Source organism: Trachurus trachurus (assembly GCF_905171665.1).
Source record: "Trachurus trachurus genome assembly, chromosome: 7".
Taxonomy (NCBI): Eukaryota; Metazoa; Chordata; class Actinopteri; order Carangiformes; family Carangidae; genus Trachurus; species Trachurus trachurus.
This window is the reverse complement of record NC_139901.1, coordinates 20733985-20753376: the sequence shown is the minus strand read 5'-3', so window position 1 is coordinate 20753376 and position 19392 is coordinate 20733985. Positions and strand designations below refer to the sequence as shown.

Below are 19392 nucleotides of genomic sequence, written 5' to 3'. Positions count from 1 at the left end.
CAGTGGGCTGGGTAGGCTGTCAATGAATGCATTTCAGATACACAGAACACATGTGGTGACAACATCCACTGAAAAAATAACTCTTAAAACACATTTCTACATGATTTTGTATCAATTTTATGGAAAAAAATTAGGCGTTTTCTCACTTTTTCCCAATATTTTCATCTTTACTTCATTGGCAATCAACTATGGGTCCAGGTTATGACATCAGTCAATGTGTCATCATTTTCAGCAAACAGTATACTCATTCCAGTGAAAAAATTATAAAAATCCAACCAAAATCATTGGTTCTATGATAATTTCACTACTAGCTGGCGATCAACAGGCTCAGAACCTCAATGGAACTTTAGGCTAGGCCTACTCTCGAAATTCCAAAAGACATACTGGATGTTTAGCATCATGGTACACTCACAAACACGATCTTAGTATTTGAATGAGTTTGAAACAACCAACAGTTACCAGTGTTTCTAGTTTAGCTGTTAGTTGAAATTCAACTCCCGTGGGAAACCCCCTAAAAAAGTAGTTGGGGTACCTGTAACCAGACTTTCAAAAATTCCGAAATTTTTAATTTGGCCTTAAGTAAGTTGTGAGGGGTCAAACTAGGGGTTTTTCACGATTCTGAGTTGATTGCAAGCATTAGTTTTTAATCCAAAACACTCCTTGGTGTAAAAAAAAAAAACAGCCACACCCACTTTTCCTGTTCATCGGAAAGGAACAACCCCCTCCTCCCACCAATAGAATGTATTAGAAGTTATTCCGTAGCATGACACAGGTTGTCTGTCACATGTCACTACTATACTCAATATAATATAACTTATATTCTACCCTTTTTTCTTTGTAGGACATTATACAGACCCTCCAGGATTTTGCAATGTCGCAAAATTTCTTAAAAAATTACAATAGGCTAAATGTAATTTATTACATGGATCAGGAGCAAGTTTGCTAGAAATGAAGAGAGGACACAAAAAACACATAGTGCTGTCAGGTACCAGCTTTTGTTGTGGGGTGTATACATCTTTGCATCAACTAATAGAGTGCTAAAGATTTTGTAATCTAAGTAATATTATTAACCTTACTTTAATGTTATGAGTTAAAAACTCATAACATGTGTGCTGATGTATGTTGAGCACTGTACAGATATCTCCAGGACCCTCAAACTCAACCCTCAAGCTTGTGTTTGTCCTGTTTGTCGCCTCCTTCTACAATTTTCCACAAGTTGCCACACGAGTTTACCCGAGCCAGGAAAACAAATTTGATTGGTCGTTATTGAGCTGGCGGGATATTCAATGTTTGGGTCGAGACCGAGCTCCGTGTGTGTGTGTGGTCTCAGACGTTTGATTGACGGATAATGGATCCAATATCAGTGGCTGATGAATCGTGAGCAGCGTGACGCATAACCCGTGCGTCTGCATTATCCAATGCGGAAAAAAACTACCACACTTTCATCCCAGATTTACTCGAAAATAGAATTTTGCACAAAGTTTGGGCTACATCGTCCGATAGATGAGTTATTACACTAATGTTAGGACCAACAGTGGGCTCAAATTCATTTTTCTTTTCTGTACAGCTTTAAGGGATATTTTGTGACTTAGAAATGGGACACCCCTTAAATGCCGATACCCCTAAAATAAGAAAATAAATGTTATGTAACAATGAGGTAAATACTCCATAAAATGGCCCTAGACTTATGTATCCTATTGTGAATGACCACCATGTCTGTTTTTATCTTGTATGAGGCCAAAGATGAATTTCCACGGCAGTGGACAATAAAGATTTCAATTCAATAATACAATGGTTTTCGTAATATTCATATCTCTATTAACAAAGAAAATACTGCATTCTGGATAGCCCTTGCTCCCAAGGGTGGTGTCGGAAAATCTCAATATTGAGGGCTATACAGCCCTTAAACTTGCACTTTCTGAGAATCAGGACAGCACTAGCACTAGCAGGAGCGCACATTTTTGAGATTGAGGGTTAAGATTGAGGGTTAAAAAAGAGAGGAAATGGAATTCACCCAAAATTTGTCCAGTCCCATTGGTGTGAGTAAGGGGGGATCAGAAAGTGGAATAGATTTAGTGATGAGGAAAGTCACTGTCAGCTACACATCTGTCAGCAGGTCAGCTCCATGCAGGCACTACGCAAACTTTATTTTGTAATGTGAACAGTGACATGCCAGGTAGAACAACTGTAAAACACCTGGGGCTGGCAATCCAGTAAAGAGCAACATTGACTCCTGAGTCCTGACATACGAGCAGCACACATGTCCAGAACAGGAATATGATTTTGAACAGCTAGCATACAATCTTCTCAATAAAAATAAAATATGAATATAATGAATGAAAATAATATTAACTACGTTCTTTCATTAATGATGCCTTCAAGCAAAATGATAATATCAGATGTGATAAAGCTGGTGAAACCTTATTGTGGTTCCAGAAAAAGATATTATTCTTAAAATAAGGTGATGTTAAAATGGTGTTAAAAATAAACAACAATAACACAGACGCACCGTGCCGTGTCACAGCCTCTCGCCGCGGAATGTGATGGTCTCTCGGCCACAGCAGGTCGGGAACACCGGCCCCACCGGTGGTCGCGGTCCTTCTGTGGTACGGGTCGGTGCCGGTGGTCTGCTTTGGCCCAGAGACCATCACATTTTACCGCGGGAGGACCTTGGGGAGGACACGGTGTTGCTCCAGATGAAGACCGGGCAGGACTCTCGGCTGAGAGCTTCCTGTTTCGGCTCCGAGCTGCTGGAGCAGTGGCGTGCACAGACTTTTTGAAGGGCAGGGGCGAAAAGGAAAAAAAAGGGCACATAATAGCGCATCCTCACCACTGAAGAGGGCACTATAGCACACGTTTTGGCTCCTATGGGCACTTTAGCACACGTTTTGCCCCCCATGATGCCACTTTAGCACACGTTTTGGCTGCCATGAGGGCACTTTAGCACACGTTTTGGCTCCCATGAGGGCACTTTAGCATGCGTTTTGGCTCCCAAGAGGACACTTCAGCATGCGTTTTGGCTCCTAGAGGGCACTTTAGCACACGTTTTGGCTCCTAGAGGGCACTTAAGTCTGCGTTTTTGGCTCCCAAGAGGTCACTTTAGCACACGTTTTGGCTCCTAGAGGGCACTTTAGCACATGTTTTGGCTCCTAGAGAGCACTTTAGCACATGTTCTGGCTGCCATGAGGGCACTTGAGCACACGTTTTGACTCCTAGTTGGCACTTTAGCACATGTTTTGGCTGCCATGAGGGCACTTGCATTTTGGCTCCCATGAGGGCACTTGAGAACGCGTTTTGGCTCCTAGAGGGCACGTAAAATTAGGTTTTTGGCACACAAAACATGGGAACGAAAAATGTAAAATTACGTGGTTGGCACTCAATGAGTTAAATGTTTGGCAGGAACCTTTACCAATGAGCTGTACTGGAAGCAAAGTCCACCAGCCTGGCTGTGTGGTCATTAAAAAGAATCAATCAATCAACTGCACACATCCTCTCTAAGACCATGCATAGGCCTTAGCCATAGCTAGATAGCTATTGGGGCAGTCAGCGAGCATTTAAGAAAATGAAATGATCATCAGATGCAGTTTGGGGTGTGTAACACATACATAGAGTTGGTTAATGAGCCATGATATTTACTGTTAGCCAACTAACAATTAAGCTAAGTTGACAATAGGTTTCTTATGCATGTTATCAATGTAGTGGCATGAAAAACGTCAAGTTCTTCAAAAAAGATATAGATAATATTAATGTATCAGACGTAAAAAGTTGTATATTGTCAACCAACTAACTACCACTAAGCAACATTTAGGCCTATTTACCATGGCAAATAATAAAAAAGGAAACCAATAAAGCAACTTTTTAATTTACATGTATACCCAGCAGTGAGAAGGGTGTGTGTGTGTGCATTTCAGCTTTTACTGGTATGTGAAATCTGGTGTGCACCCAGTGTTTTTTTTCTCTCTCACACTCCCAATCCGCATAATAGCTTAATATATGAAAACAATAATTAAAAAATATTATTAATTAAAAAAAAAAAATCACAGCTATTGACAACATCAATAATTCCTGTGACCATAACTAGCCACAGCGGTCTATGATAGCAAATTTGCAGAGAGGTTGTGGTGATAAATTGCATGGGGGATGAGAATGCATGAGGACTGGTTGAATTTGCGTTAATAGTTGCAATTAAAACATTGTAAAATCCTGGAGGGTCCTACCAAGAAAAAGGGGTAGAATGTAAGTTATATTATATTGAGTATAGTAGTGACATGTGACAGACAACCTGTGTCATGCTAAAGAATAACTTCTAATACATTCTATTGGTGGGGGGAGGGGGTTGTTCCTTTCCGATGAACAGGAAAAGTGGGTGTGGCTGTTTTTTTTTTTTACACCAAGGAGTGTTTTGGATGAAAAACTAATGCTTGCAATCAACTCAGAATCGTGAAAAACCCCTAGTTTAACCCCTAACAACTTACTTAAGGCCAAATTAAAAATTTCGGAATTTTTGAAAGTCTGGTTACAGGTACCCCAACTACTTTTTTAGGGGGTTTCCCACGGGAGTTGAATTTCAACTAACAGCTAAACTAGAAACACTGGTAACTGTTGGTTGTTTCAAACTCATTCAAATACTAAGATCGTGTTTGTGAGTGTACCATGATGCTAAACATCCAGTATGTCTTTTGGAATTTCGAGAGTAGGCCTAGCCTAAAGTTCCATTGAGGTTCTGAGCCTGTTGATCGCCAGCTAGTAGTGAAATTATCATAGAACCAATGATTTTGGTTGGATTTTTATAATTTTTTCACTGGAATGAGTATACTGTTTGCTGAAAATGATGACACATTGACTGATGTCATAACCTGGACCCATAGTTGATTGCCAATGAAGCAAAGATGAAAATATTGGGAAAAAGTGAGAAAACGCCTAATTTTTTTCCATAAAATTGATACAAAATCATGTAGAAATGTGTTTTAAGAGTTATTTTTTCAGTGGATGTTGTCACCACATGTGTTCTGTGTATCTGAAATGCATTCATTGACAGCCTACCCAGCCCACTGAGGATTTGAAGAAAAAAATCATTTTTTACAATTTCCTGTCGAAAAATAAAGGGTGCATACAGTGAAATGGCCACAATTTTTTTTCGCGATATTTCCGGCAGAGCAGACCCCTCAATTATTGTTCCTTAGTGTCAAAGTTAACAGAAAAAACACAAATAAAAAGTATAACGGACGATGTCAGGTTCAACCCATTTTTGAGCCTGTGGCTCCCCGACTATCTGCTAATGCATCATTTCGCACATCACACATGTACGCACCTTTTTGTTCAGTTCACACATCACAGCTGGCCAACTCCAGCTGCCTGTGGCAGCAAAGTTTACAAGAGGTGTGTCATTGTCTGTACCCTTCAAATGTTACCTTCTGTATACTGGGCTGCAGTGGAAGAATCTTGGATCATTTTAATATTAATGGGATTGTGTCTTAGTGTCTTTGTGGGTGTTGTTGATGCCAGTAACTAGATGACCCAAAAAGACTGTTTTGTAAGAGATCCTGCTGGTTAGTGTCCAAATTGCTATTTATCTGCCTGAGTCTCCATGAACTGTCTCAGCAAGACGCCACATTACAGTTACTCCTCAACACAGAAATAGTTAAAGTAAGTTTTGAAGGTCTAGCGAAAAATGAGTTGAGTCTGAGTTGTGTTCCCTGGACTTTTCGCATTTGTTTTGGAAAACTTGCAGCTTTTGTCCCATTATAAGAAGGTATGACACAACGATTTCAACTCGGCATTGTGTTTCACTGACCAGCCCTAGTGCACAACATAGAAAAACACATTATCTCATTGTAGGGTATGATTCTAGTCGTATTTGTGTGCGTGTGTAAAGTCATCCAACCAAACAAACAAGAAAAACCCCATTGCTGGCCACAGCTTGACATCTCCATGGTGACCACAAAAATGCTCCCCCCCTAGCCACCAGGAAATCAATTGCAACACAGTTTGGCTCCCTGTAGCTTTACAGTGTATCTGGTTGTGGCTTTCAATTACTGGTTGTACAAGTTTATATTGTTCTCTGTGTGAGGAGTTAAAACCAAAATGCAACTTCTGTGGGCAGGTTTAAGAAAAAAGATTGAGAAAGAACTAATGTCAAAATAGTCTCGCAAGCTTGTAAACAAGAGACAAAAGAAAGTTCAGCTGGTTTTATCATACTCTTTCTCCTTAAGATCAAACTGTCAAATTAATTTATTGTTGAGTTATATGATTGTTGAGTTATAAGTTACAGTAAGATATGATAAGATGAACTTTATGGCCCCATCAGCTAGTGCCTAATGTTTTATGATAAATCTTAGACTATTGATCTGTTAGCAAAATTGTTGTTGATTGAATTCCTGCATTCTCATTTTAATATACATTTTGAGTCTGGAGTTTGTTGTGTGGCGCCGGCTGCAGCTTCAGACTGATATTCATTTGCCACTAGAGGGCAGACTGGTGCTGCTGTCTCCCCCTTTTCATGCTGCTCTCTCCACCCTGTCAACTTCCAGTAACCCCATGCTGGATTACTCTCTCTTATCTCATAATTTATTACACTTCCTCATCCATTATACATGGAGGCACTACCCCTGTCATACAGAGGTCACACACTACCAGATCTCATCCCTGGCATATATAATACATAGGATTTCCGCGCATACATTATGCACTACAAATGCACACATGTTCTTTGTTTGGGTTATGCTGCCCTCATCTCTTTGTTCTGTAACACAGCAAAGGAAACAACAATAAATACAACCGTCGTCATAAAATATATGGATGAACAGGATTTGACTCAGCATGAGTCTTGCTGTGACTCACCTGAGTTTTATTGTATACACATGAATCACATTCACACAACGATAGGTTTACAGTGCCTTTAACTTGACCCGCCTGACTCACAAACCCTATACACTGACACATACACACACATATGCACTGAGTCAGGACCCCTTATGTCAGTTATCCATTTCCTGTGCGTCTCTAGCCGAGGCCTCCGCCTGTCTGAAGAGTTCCACTTACATCTGGAACCAGGACCCTCCCGGTAACCCCCCACCACCACCACCACCACCACCACGCACACACACACTCTCACTTACACACACATCATTCTCGCTGGGAAACAGCAGGAAAGGGGGTCCATGAGGCGGTCATTCCAGTTAGTGTGAACTTACAGTCAGCAGTGATGACATTTAGTCCAGTGAAGGCAGGAGGAATTTCATCTGTATCACTACATCTGTATCACAGCCCTTTCATTACTTCCTCTCTCAAACGGTTTAGTGCCTGTGACACAAACAATATGGGCAAACTGTTTATAGAAGAGCTAACAACACTAAGTAAAATAGTGAAATGCTTAGTTTAAGTGGGCTTTTCAACATTTAACATTTTTTTGGTAGCACCTCCTGTGTATTGATGATTGTCTGGGGCTCATCTGGGCTTCATGGATGGTATCGATTGCCATTGTTGTCATTCGAGGAACGATAATGGGCTTAACATGCACATACACACGTGTCATTGATCGGTTGAGCATGAGGATTGTGGCTTGTTTTCTGCCCTGCTGGGCGCAGACGCTTTTGATTCTGGATGGAAGAGCGACCTCCCATTAGTAAACGCACACGTCTCCATGGTTACGCTGTGAGACAAGCTGCTTCACTGCACTAAATGCCTGAATTATGAAAACTTTTTTTTTTTCTCAGAGCAGGACACACAATGACATACACACTAACCTCCCTGAAGCTTTTCAGAGTGCTGCTTGAACTGCTTTCTAGAAAAGCAGAAGTGAACTGGTTGTTCAGTGCAGTGCAGCAAACTGAAAGAGGAACCTTTTAATAAAGAAACAACATGTTTTGTACTCAAGTGGTGCCAGGACTTAGTTTTGATGTCACTTTTTTAGCTTTATTCAGACATTGGGTTTCTTTTTCTGCCTTTTATCTGGTAGATATGTGACCACATCAGCAGCACCTCTGATTAGGTGTCACTGCCCCGACACCTTATCTCTAGTGTGACAGGGCTTCAAAGGATTTTCACTATTAAGAGTGCGTGTGTGTATGTGTGTGTCAAACTGGCAGTGTCTGCCTTCACTTATCACACACTTAAACACGTGTCTTCCCTTCAGTTGTGTGTGTGTGTGTGTGTGTGTGTGTGTGTGTGTGTGTGTGTGTGTGTGTGTGTGTGTGTGTGTGTGTGTGTGTGTGTGTGTGTGTGTGTGTGTGTGTGTGTGTGTGTGTGTGTGTGTGTGTGTGTGTGTGTGTGTGTGTGTGTGTGTGTGTGTGTACAGAGCAGTTTTTATTGCCTAGGTCAAGCTCAATCCTGCTATACTCTGACCCCATCTACTGGCCAAAAACTAGAACCTCACGCACACAAGGAACCTAATGCAGCCTGACACATCTGATTAATGAATTCCTCCTCCCACCACATCTGGATCAGATTTACGTTACAGGTGATGGATCCGCTTACTCACTCACTCTCTCTTTCTCTCGGTCTGTCTCTCTCCCTCTCTCGCACACGCACACACACACACACACACACACACACACACACACACACAAACCTCCTCTTGATGTGATCCTCAGTGGACACACCCAGGGCTTTCCTCTTGCTGAGAGCCAGGTCTTTACTAATGTGACTCATACTGCGGTCCAGTTACAGACGCCCTCCCAAAAAAAGAAATCACTTTTTCCCTATCTACAGTCACAATGCAGTCATGGGGCACCAAGTGGCGCAGGAGGTTAAGCAGGCGCCCCATGTGTTGAGGCTAAAGTCCTCGCTGCAGGCGGCCCCGGTTCGAATCCCGCATCGGGCGGCCCTTTCCTGCATGTCATTCCCCCTCTCTGCCTCCCCATTTCCTGTCTCTCTCAACTCTATCAAAAAGGCATGAAAAGCCAAAGAATATACTTAAATATAAGGGGCTCTATTTTAGATATGGTGCAACAAAAGTGAAGAAAACTGTACAAATTATGCTGTTTTTGTGAGATCCAGATGACAAAGACGTGCATTAATTCAATCTAATCTGTGAGGTACATTAGATTAAATGCTTTTGCCCGCATTTACATTTGTAATGCGCCATTAAAACCATGTTAACATCTCTAATGACTTGACGAGATGAAAATTTAATCTAGTAGCTCACAGAATATGAAGGGATAAAACAACAGGGAAAGAGATACATTTATTTTCCCACTAGTTCAAAATATAGGATCATCTGATCTAAATGTTGACAGGTCAAGTACATTTTAATGGGTCTGCCTGATGATCTTTATACCATATTGGAGTAGAAATCAGTTGCTGGAATGTTAACAACAAAATGTAAAATATGATTTAAGTTTAAGAGCTAAGAGTGGAAATTTTATCAGCTTCTCGGTCACTCATTAGTTTTGGATGTGGATATATTGCTCTCTTTTTTTAGGATAACTGTGACAATCTCTTAAAATGAAGACATCTTTGACGTGAATAGTCACATTAAAGTTTATAATGGGTTATGTATACAACAAAAAACTGAGCATGATCCTGGTGAGTGTGACCAAATGATTACAAATCCTTTCCATTCTGTCCAATTTGTGATCCATTAAACTATAAAGGGTCCCTATTAAAGAACCAATGTCTCCAAAAGTCAGTCCAACCTTCATTAGTGAAACTCTTGAGTCTTACACAAATCTGTGGACAGAACTTATGCTACTTCTCACAAATGATTATTTTAACCGCTTCGTTGCTTTACCTTACACATTAAAATACTCTAAGGATCTGTTGGATTCCAGTCAGGGGCACACTGGGTCAGGTTATAGTTTTCGCTTCTTTCTTGTTTGAAAACCTCTGGAGACAGGAAGGCGTCATCCTTTCGTTCAGTATTTGGCTAAATAAACTTCAGTGTGCCATCTATAAATGGTCGGGGCCAGCACTGTGCAGTCACTGTTGCTATCCTTGCCAGGTCCATGCCAAATATACTGGACCCCATCTGATCTAAACAAATTTATTTTGGTTTTACCCGACCAACGAATGTGCTGCCAATATTCAACAGGCCTATTTTCATGTTCTTTGGCCCAGTGCAATAGCGCTCTTCTCTGCAGTTCTTTTGAGCAAGTTCTCTTCTCGGACACTGTCCATAGAAGGTTGACATCATTGAGGTGACGTGATCAATCACTGAAGCACCAGTTTCCATCGATATCCATGTTTCCAGTTAGAATCACTTCCAACGCAAGGTTCATTGTAACAACTGTGTTTCTCATATCCTACTGATGCTAGTCACGTTGCATTAAACAAAAATGTTACTAGATACATTTATACATAATACATCTATCAAAAAGTGACGGTGTTCTACGCAACATAACTTTTACTCATTAGTTGCTCAAATCAAACCCTGTCACTGTGCATGATGCTGACTTAATGGGGTCGACAGCAAACTCCAAGAATGTCAATTATTCACAAAAGCATCATAACCAATAAATAATGAAAGAAACTACTCATTGAAGTCTTCACTGCCTCTTTGTCCATTGATCGGAGTCAGACACAACCAAGCATTGATGCTCATGCGCATGATTGCTGGAATAGCATGTCATTCATTTTCAGATTCAGATTCGGCTTTATTTGTCCTTTGCAGGAAACTTGTTTTCACAAACCCGTACAAACAAACATTTTTGTTTATGGGGGCTGTTGATGAGTTGATTGACAGGGAGACAGGCCTTTCTGTTCATGTGCAAGTATCACTTGAACAGTAGACGAGATGCTGCGTGTGTGTGTCCATCCATAACTGTACAAAATAGTCTATTTACCTGCTAAATTGTTTCACTGTATCAATGTGCTTTTAATTTCCACTTTGATATTCCTCCCTTTCTCTTTGTCTCAGTGGCAGCGCGTGTCAGAGACGATTCACATGAAAAGTTGATGAGAGGCAGATTGAGGTGTGGTTCAGGAGGGCGATGGGGCATGTGTTGCTCTTGTCAGCCACTACCTGCTCTTCTCTGGGCCTCTCTGGCTCTGTGCAGCACTCCTTTGGCTCCGTCTGCTCAGTGTGGCGTGTAATCAATTACTTTTCCTGTCATTATGGAGAGAACTTGTCTGAGGGGAGGAGTGTGCTCTTTCTTTGTTCCAGCACGTGTGGGCAAAACACTAGAGAGAACACCCATGGAGAACGCACTCACACACACAGCGCCTCTAAATTAATCAGAGCTATTCACCGTGATGACACTGACAGTGTATGTGAATATGAGTCATGTGGATATCACTGTGTCTGTCTGTGTTGTAGTATTCACACCAATATCTGCATTTTGAGGAGGTTTTTCCTATATGTTACTATATTATTTGTCTGCTTGGATTTTTTTTCTCAAGGATGATGTAACCGGCTCCAGCTGTAACAGCAGGACGCCGCTCACTAACAATAAAGACATTAATCTGTTTGTCTGCTAAAGTGGCACAGACACACATGCACTCATATACACATATGCAAGCACGCACACACAAACACATTAAAAGATTTAACACAGTAACATATGGGGCTAGAGAGGGATTTGCAGCCCTAGAGACCCCCCCGACACCTCCTATTTCAGTGAGAAAAACCTCCTTCTGTACCTTTTTTATACTCTGGTGTTTGCAGAGGCCGTTTAAGCCACATGGTTTCATTATTAACCCTCTTAATGCACTACATTACACTGCGTAGTTTACTGTTAAGACAAAACAAACAATGGACAAACCGTGACTAAATGTGGCTTTCTTGTAACTGTTCATCCACAGTGACTTCCTCTGTTGCTTAAGAAAATATTAGCTCTACTTCTTTTCTTTCTCCACCCTTTTTTTTTTGTCTGTCTGTCCTCACACAGACATAGCCTACATAGATTCATGTAGGATCACACACAGTGCAGCGTTAATGGCGAAGCAGACGGCAGTCAGTTGTTGCAGGAATGCTGGACCTGTTGGTCTGTGTTTAGTTTGACTGTGAGCCATCTCATTATTGTGAAATATAGTGATGTTGAGCAATAAACATGTTCTGGATGGGAGCTTGGGAACTAGATTTAATCCCCACGGACAGGTATTCCCACATTCTGATTGGGAAGGAACAAAAAGTTTGGGAAAGTTAAGAAATCAAATCCTTTCTCTGCTGCCTTGCTGCACTTTCCTTGAACTTCACAGCATCTATCTTCCGTTCCCAACATGAGTATTCTCTTTCTCTTTCTCTTTAAGGCCATGTTAGTCAGCTTCCTCTCTCCCACCCACCACCCAACCAAACGCCAAAACCACTGTCACGGCTACTGTTGCCTAGAAGCCCCCCACCCCACGCAGAGGCCCGGTAAATCCCTATAGAGACGCTACAGAATAATCTCCGTTAATCCCTGGCTTCCTCTTATGGCAGGTTTGGAAAAGAACAAGGGAACTCAGGGACATGATCGGCAGCCTGCAAGGACAAGGGGCCATAGATTGGGGGTTTATGATGACCATGGTGTATGTGTGTGTGCATGTGAAGGACCCCCACATAGTTCAGAGGGATGTGTTACCATATCAACAATACGAGCGTGCAAGTGAAATAAATGGAGTTAGTGAGTGTGTGAGTGGAGCTTCTTAATTTACAGAGTTCAAAGGTCATGACTTTTGCCCGATGACCAGTTTCACCACATTTCCTCTAAGGAAAGAGCTGGATCCTGCTCTTCCTGAAGATGTTTTTAATTTTCTTTATTTTCTTTTCCCATGATATAATCACACTCGACCTACAGAAGAGATGAAACGGAGGAAATGACCTGAAAATAACAACTGATGGTTAACATGATGCTAAACCAACAAGCATAGTTGGGTAAACAATAGAGACCGACATCATTCAAACAATAAACCATTGCTTTTTAGACTTCAGAGGATGGCTATAGATTGACTTTGTTGATTCTTACATTATTAGAAAAAAAGGGTGAAATTCGCAAAAATAGAATAAATCTCACTTGTCTTGAGTGGTATCCAGCCAGACAAGTTAAGGTCTTACTTGTTCATGTTTTTGGATATCTTTCTCTGAGAGATATCTTCCGCCCCAACATTTCAGTGGAGGTGAATGGAATTTGGTTTGTGTTGATCACATCACTGAAAAGTTATAGCATTTAGTAATGTATCAGCAACATGTCCTTTGAGAATTTGTCCCCATATTATTCTGAATAGTCCAAGCATCACTGTAAAGAATTTCCATTAGAAGGACTACCTATAGTACAGGAGAAAAATAAATGACCAGCCTTGATATCCTAAGTCTTAAAAGCTTTCTTTTTAGCTCTTGATACAAATCCCAGAGAGATGCCGCAGTGAAAAGGTAAATAATCAATTTAATATTTCAACAACTAACAGATAGATTAGGATGAAGCTTGGGCCGACATTCATGGTCCACACAGGATAGATGGTGTTGACTTTGATGATCCTCTGACTTTTCCTCGAGAAAAACGGATCAGATTGACAGTTTGTTTGTTTGAAATGCTTAGAAACTATTGGATCAATTGTCCTGAATTAATTGTCTGTTTACTTTCTTTTGAATTTGAATCTCGTGCCATCATCATCAGAGCAAAACTGTGTCCACTACTTTGGTTTATGACCGAAGATGTACCCGTCAGCCTCTTGCTGTACTTTGTGGTTAGTACAGATGTCAGAATGCTATATAACACTACAGTTCATGAGCGTTGTTAACATTATTCATGGTTGACTTCAGCATGTTCGCATCATTGTGAGCATGTTTCTACATGCTCTGCCTTCCAGAGCTGCTTGTATGGCTGTAGACTTTTTCTACTACAAAGTCTGTGATAGTGTGTTTGGTGCATTATCAATATGAAAGGGGACACTGTTTCTGGAAGTAGATAACATCATTTAAATGTGTTACTAATTTTAAAAATGTGTTTTTAATTAATTATATATTATAGTGTATATAATTAGCTAATCTGTGTGGCTGGATGTAGTAGCAGAGGAAATCATTGTTATGTAAAACTGTTGCTTTCAGTGTTAAATGAGTATTTTCTTTGTTATTAAGAGAAGGACTTTGAGGAAATGATCAGGTTCATTCCTCAGAGGATTGGTTCCCACAGTAAACTCCCCACCACCACACACACACACACACACACACACCCTAACCTTGCTCTCACTCGCTCATACCCTCCCTCTACATCCATACAGCCTTTAAAGTACATTCTTAGTTCCTCGACAGGGGGTAAATGAAACTGCATGGTTAAGGACAAGCTTTTTAGGAGCTTTGGATAGAAGCTGTCTCAAATCTATGCTGCATACACACACACACTCACAAACACACACACATACAATATGCAGACTTGTGCTGAGCCTTGGGAGTTTAACAGTGGGGTGTGATGGGGGTTTGAAATGCGCATAAGACTTAACCTTGCTTCCCTCCCAATGACTCCCACCGTGTTATTCTCTAGAGCTGTTTGGACATTAGTCACACACTTTTCTTTTTGCCCTCCTGCCATCATGCTCCCTTCCTGTTCTCCTCATTACACCATCTCTTAATCTCAACCTTTCCTGTGTGCATCAGTGCTCCCAACAGCGAACATATCCTCATTATTTTCCCAAGAAACACAGGTTGAACCGGCTGCAGCAACCTGTTGAGCCATATTTTAACTCTCTTGTATGCTGGCTGCTTTTTGTTGTCCTTCTTTCTGTGTCTCTTGAAAAAGAAAGCATCTTTGAAGTCAAGTTCTTTCAGCAGTTCCACTTTATATTGTTCTCAACAAATAAGTCCTCTCCAAGCAAGAGCCTAATTAGATGATTTTGGTGGTCCAGGCATGGAGGGTCCCTCAATTAACCACAAGATAAATTCTTAGACTGGGACATACAGGCTTTGATGTTCAACCTTGAGTGTGTCACTCTGAGGTCATGTTTTCAGCATTTGGGTTTTAAAACGTTGGCCTGTTGTTAGTGAGCTCATGGACTGAGCATGCAGGTTCAAATATACAAACTGTGGTCTGACTCTTCCTCTGAGGGAGGAGACCATCTGCCAGGAAATCACATAGTGTGTTTGTGTGCGTTGACAGATTCACATTTCCAGATTAAGAAACAGGTTCATACTGTAACTCATCACACAGACTTAACTTTGTGGTCAAGGATCTAAACATTCAGCTTCTCCTGAGGAAATCTGTGAAAGAAAGAAACAGTTTTCATACACAGAATACAACTTACATGCTGGATCTTGAAAAGTCTTTGAAGAAATATGTTTATGTAACTCAAATGTTATACTGTATATTCATTACTAAATGCACAAACTCAGTCAAGGTTAAAGTAACCAAAAATTCAAAAAAAACCTGGTGTTTTTGTTGCTAGTTTATTCAGTTTAACAGTTAAAAAAAATGCTTCATCACGACTGTGGGAGTTTGATTTGGTCAGATTCGATTGAGCAAATATCTAATGGGGAAATGGTCTCACCACAAGGTCCATACTGTAAGTATGTCCGGTAAGAATGATTAGTAATCATTAATTATTTATTATATTGAAGTTTCTATCTTTAATCTTTCATTCTCATCTCAACATTGATGTCACAGCCAACATGTACAAGGAGTCCTTAAAATGGTAGTGAGAAGATGGAGATCAAGAGAATACATGGTAGAGATTAATTTACATACTAATATATATATTGTAATTTTTGAGAAGTTGATGACAGTAAAGAAAAAAAAAAGTTTTTAAAATTGACTTCCAAATTATAAAACAATAATTGATTGTGTGATTGTGGAAGAAAGTGTGCAAAGCAAGTGTTGTGGTGTGAAGGTTTTGCACACTCCTGTTTGACAGTTGCATCCAAGGAAATGAAAAGTTGGTGTGATAATGAAGGGGAGTATTCCAGTCTGATAACTGTGTGTGCGCGGGTGTTTTGTGTTTGTTGATATGCAGAATGTGGCTCAGCAAGTGTTGCATGTGTGCTTGTGTGTGTTCCTGGTCTGATAAGGGGGATGAGTTTTCCCAGGTCTGTTGTCTCTTTCATCACCAGAGTAGTGACAGGTTCCCAGGGTCAGATGGACGACCCTTCCTGTGTACTGTCATTACATAGTTACATCACCACCTAATTATACTACTAGCCCACTTCACCAACACACACACACACACACACACACACACACACACACACACACACACACACACACACACACACACACACACACACACACAGGGATGTTGAAAACAAGCTCTGTGGCCTTAGATACTGAGTGAAAAAGAGGCTATGAAAGAGTCGCTCTTTGATGGGGAGAGGCAAATAAACAGAGGCACAGACAGACAGAGAAGGCATGTCTGGACATGAGTCAGCGGTCACAGTAAAAGCTGGCCAGACGGACGCAGAGCGCTGTCCAGCTACCCTTTCCAGAAACTCAGATGAGAGTTGACATAAATCAAGAAAAACGCTCACACTGACTTGAGGAGGATTTCAAGTGTGTGAGTGTTTGGGTGCACATAGAAACTGTTTTCCTTTCTCTTTAGTAGTAACGCAGGGCAACAACGATGGCAGTGTCTCCACACACCTGCAGTTCAGCATGCCAATGTGCCAATCAGACTCCCCCTCTCTCTCTCTCCCACACACACACACTGTGTGCCCACCTGGCCCTGTGTGGTACGGGTGAGCAGTGGCCTGAAGAATCCTGCCTTTGTTCCCGCTGCACTTAAAAAGAGTGTGTTAATGATCTCTTTTTTCCTCTCTCTGTGGGCGTGTTTTCTCCGATCTCTCTATTTCTATCTCTTGTCTTTCTTTCTCTGCCACTCACACCGTTTTCTTTCTCCATTCATTAGTGAAAAGACAGTGTTAATTATCTCCACCCCCCTCCCCACGTCTGACTGTCTGTCTCTCTCTTTCTCACCCTTCATTCATTTATTGAACAGACCCCTGCAGACAGACACATCTATTCACTGGGGTCCACTCAGTGCATAAAGTGTTTAAACACCACTGGATGTTGTTAAGGGGGCAGAGCTCGGTGGGAGTGGATACATGATACCCGTTCTATTCCTGTGCAAGTCTCTAATAGCCAATACACACTCTGTTACAATAGAAACACTAGAGTCATTTACCCTCGCTGCTTCATTATATCCTGATTGAGGCTTATTCATGCCAGCCACATTTTGGCAGTGAGCCAGTGTTTCTTCCAGACCTTGTCAAAGATATTCACATGTAATAAATCAAAGTTAAAGAAAAGTACACTTACTGTAGTGACAGTTGAAGCTACTTAACTGGAGTGTATCCATTAAACTCCTCTTTATTCTGACTATCATCTACATTTCACTGGGAAATATTGTAAATTCTATCATCTGACAGCTGACAGGTTCAGATATGATGCAGTGTTACTTCGACAATATTAAGTAGTCAAAATAACTTCACATTCACTGACTACAGCACTTAAAAGACCAAGACCAAATATTAATAATTTACTAATTATACAGTAGGAGTTACCAGGTCTGCAGCTAGGCAGATACTCTGCAGCTCTTATGAAGAAGTTATGGACCATTACATTTCAATTGTGAGTGCCACGCTAAGAAATTAAAGGGCGAGAAATTAAAAATTAAAAAAAAATATTTCACCTGCAGCAGAACTTTATTCTTACCAACTGTTTTCTGGCTGATACATAATTGATAAATGATAATAAACCCTTTAATAAAAATGAAAAAGTTTGTAATCAGAAAGAAAGTTTATAATCACTAAATGCTATAGCCAATAGGCTAGATATCATATTAGGAGCCTTTACTGCGGTAGTGGGACGAATGCTCCATCTACCACGGTTCAATATTTCAAAACAAATGCCAAGTTTGACAGTTGAGTGTGTGTGAGAGAGTCGGTGGTGTGCCGGTGCCGGTGGGTTGTGTCTTGCGAGTTGATCAGAGATTTCCTAGTGTGAATGAAAATGACTCGCTGGAGAGAATGTGATGACTGCGTGCTTATCCTGCGGCTGAGTCCGCGTTTAAGCCTCGAAGCGCTTTTTTGGAAAAGGCACAGCTGGTCGCGATCAGTAAAACGGGGTCTGGAGGAGGAGGAGGAGGAGGAGGAAGAGGAATTTGGGGTGTTGCCTTTCTAACCATGCCTCCCTCCCTCCCTCCCTGAGTGAGCCGTGTGTGTGTGAGAGAGAGAGAGAGCGAGAGAGAGAGAGTGTGTGTGAGTGGAGGCACTGCGGGAGTGGGTCAGTCAGTTAACGCTGCTGACTCGTACAGGCGGTTCCCCGGTTATCAGCGGCGGAAAGCACCGGGTGGATTCTCCCTCTCCCTCTCTCTCTCTTCTCTGTCCACATCTGTCTCTCTTGCTTCAGACTGAGCCGTATCGGCGGGACACACGCTATGCTGAACGGGAACAAAGCGGCGTGAAAGCTGGACGGTTGTAGAATGAGCGGGCGCGTGCTGAACGGCAAAATGCTGCAGCTCCCGGCTCCGCAGCGCGCGGGGAGGACAATGCACTTTCTGTCAAGGTAATGGATGAGAGCAGAGCCCGCTTGTGATGATGTGTGACCCCACAATGCCGGATGAGAGGCCAATTGACGCGTTGGTGACATTGCTTTTGATTGTGTAAACGTGAGACAGTTGTGAGGTTATCAGACAAGACAGTGGTGAATGGGTTTGTAGAAGCTCCGGCGGAACCAGTGCGTAAAAAGCAACAGCAGCAGCAGCGTGTCTCGTTGATAAAACTCCAACAGCTGCATGGTGGCACGTTTCATTATTGTGACTGACATGCGCTCACATTAGCCTGTTGTAAGATAATGTGGCCCAGTCTAGACGTAGACGGAAGGATGGGCTGCTGGTGAGCATATAGATGGAGCTATAGTCTATACAGCTGTAGGGCTATAGACCACAATGCGCAAAGGCATAATGTTGAATCAGCAATGTTTTATTAGAGAGAGCAACCAAAGGGCAGACAGACTGTCTTGTCTTAATAGAAATCTCGGCTGCACTAGAGGGACGCATTGTTGCAAGTCATCTAATAAGAATTGTACGGATGTGTCAATGGACGTGAATGCAGCATGCGGATGTGTAGGCTACGTGCATGCGGCTCTTTAAGTGTTTCAGCATTTTTACGCTCTGCTGCTGCTGGCATGTCCATTGTCTTGAGCAGAATGCGATGACAAGTGGTTGCTGTGGTGTTTGGTGGCTCAGTCAGCACAGGACAGGTATGCACGCATGCAAGCATGTTGTAAGTGAGTGGGTGGGTGTGTTCCTATTGATTGATCTGCTGCGGGGACCGGACCGCATTCTCCTGAACGGCTGACCTACATTCTGAACGACGCCTTCTCCCCGTATATCAGCCGTGATTGGGTGAAAAAGCAGTCAAGCCTCCTTTCAAATCATCTTTATGCCCACGCCATGTGAGAATTATCTAACTGTATGTCTTAATGTGTGGGCATATGTAGGTCAATTGATACGTGTGGGCTGTTGGTGGCGGCAAGACAAGTGCATTCAATAGAG

The 19392-nt window shown here is 41.8% G+C and overlaps 1 protein-coding gene across 2 annotated transcripts in view; it reads left to right on the top strand.

Annotated features, from left to right (window-relative positions):
* nav1a (neuron navigator 1a) overlaps positions 1 to 19392 on the top strand; it is a 90124-nt gene that overhangs the window by 32522 nt on the left and 38210 nt on the right. The gene's annotated exons all lie outside the window — the stretch shown is intronic.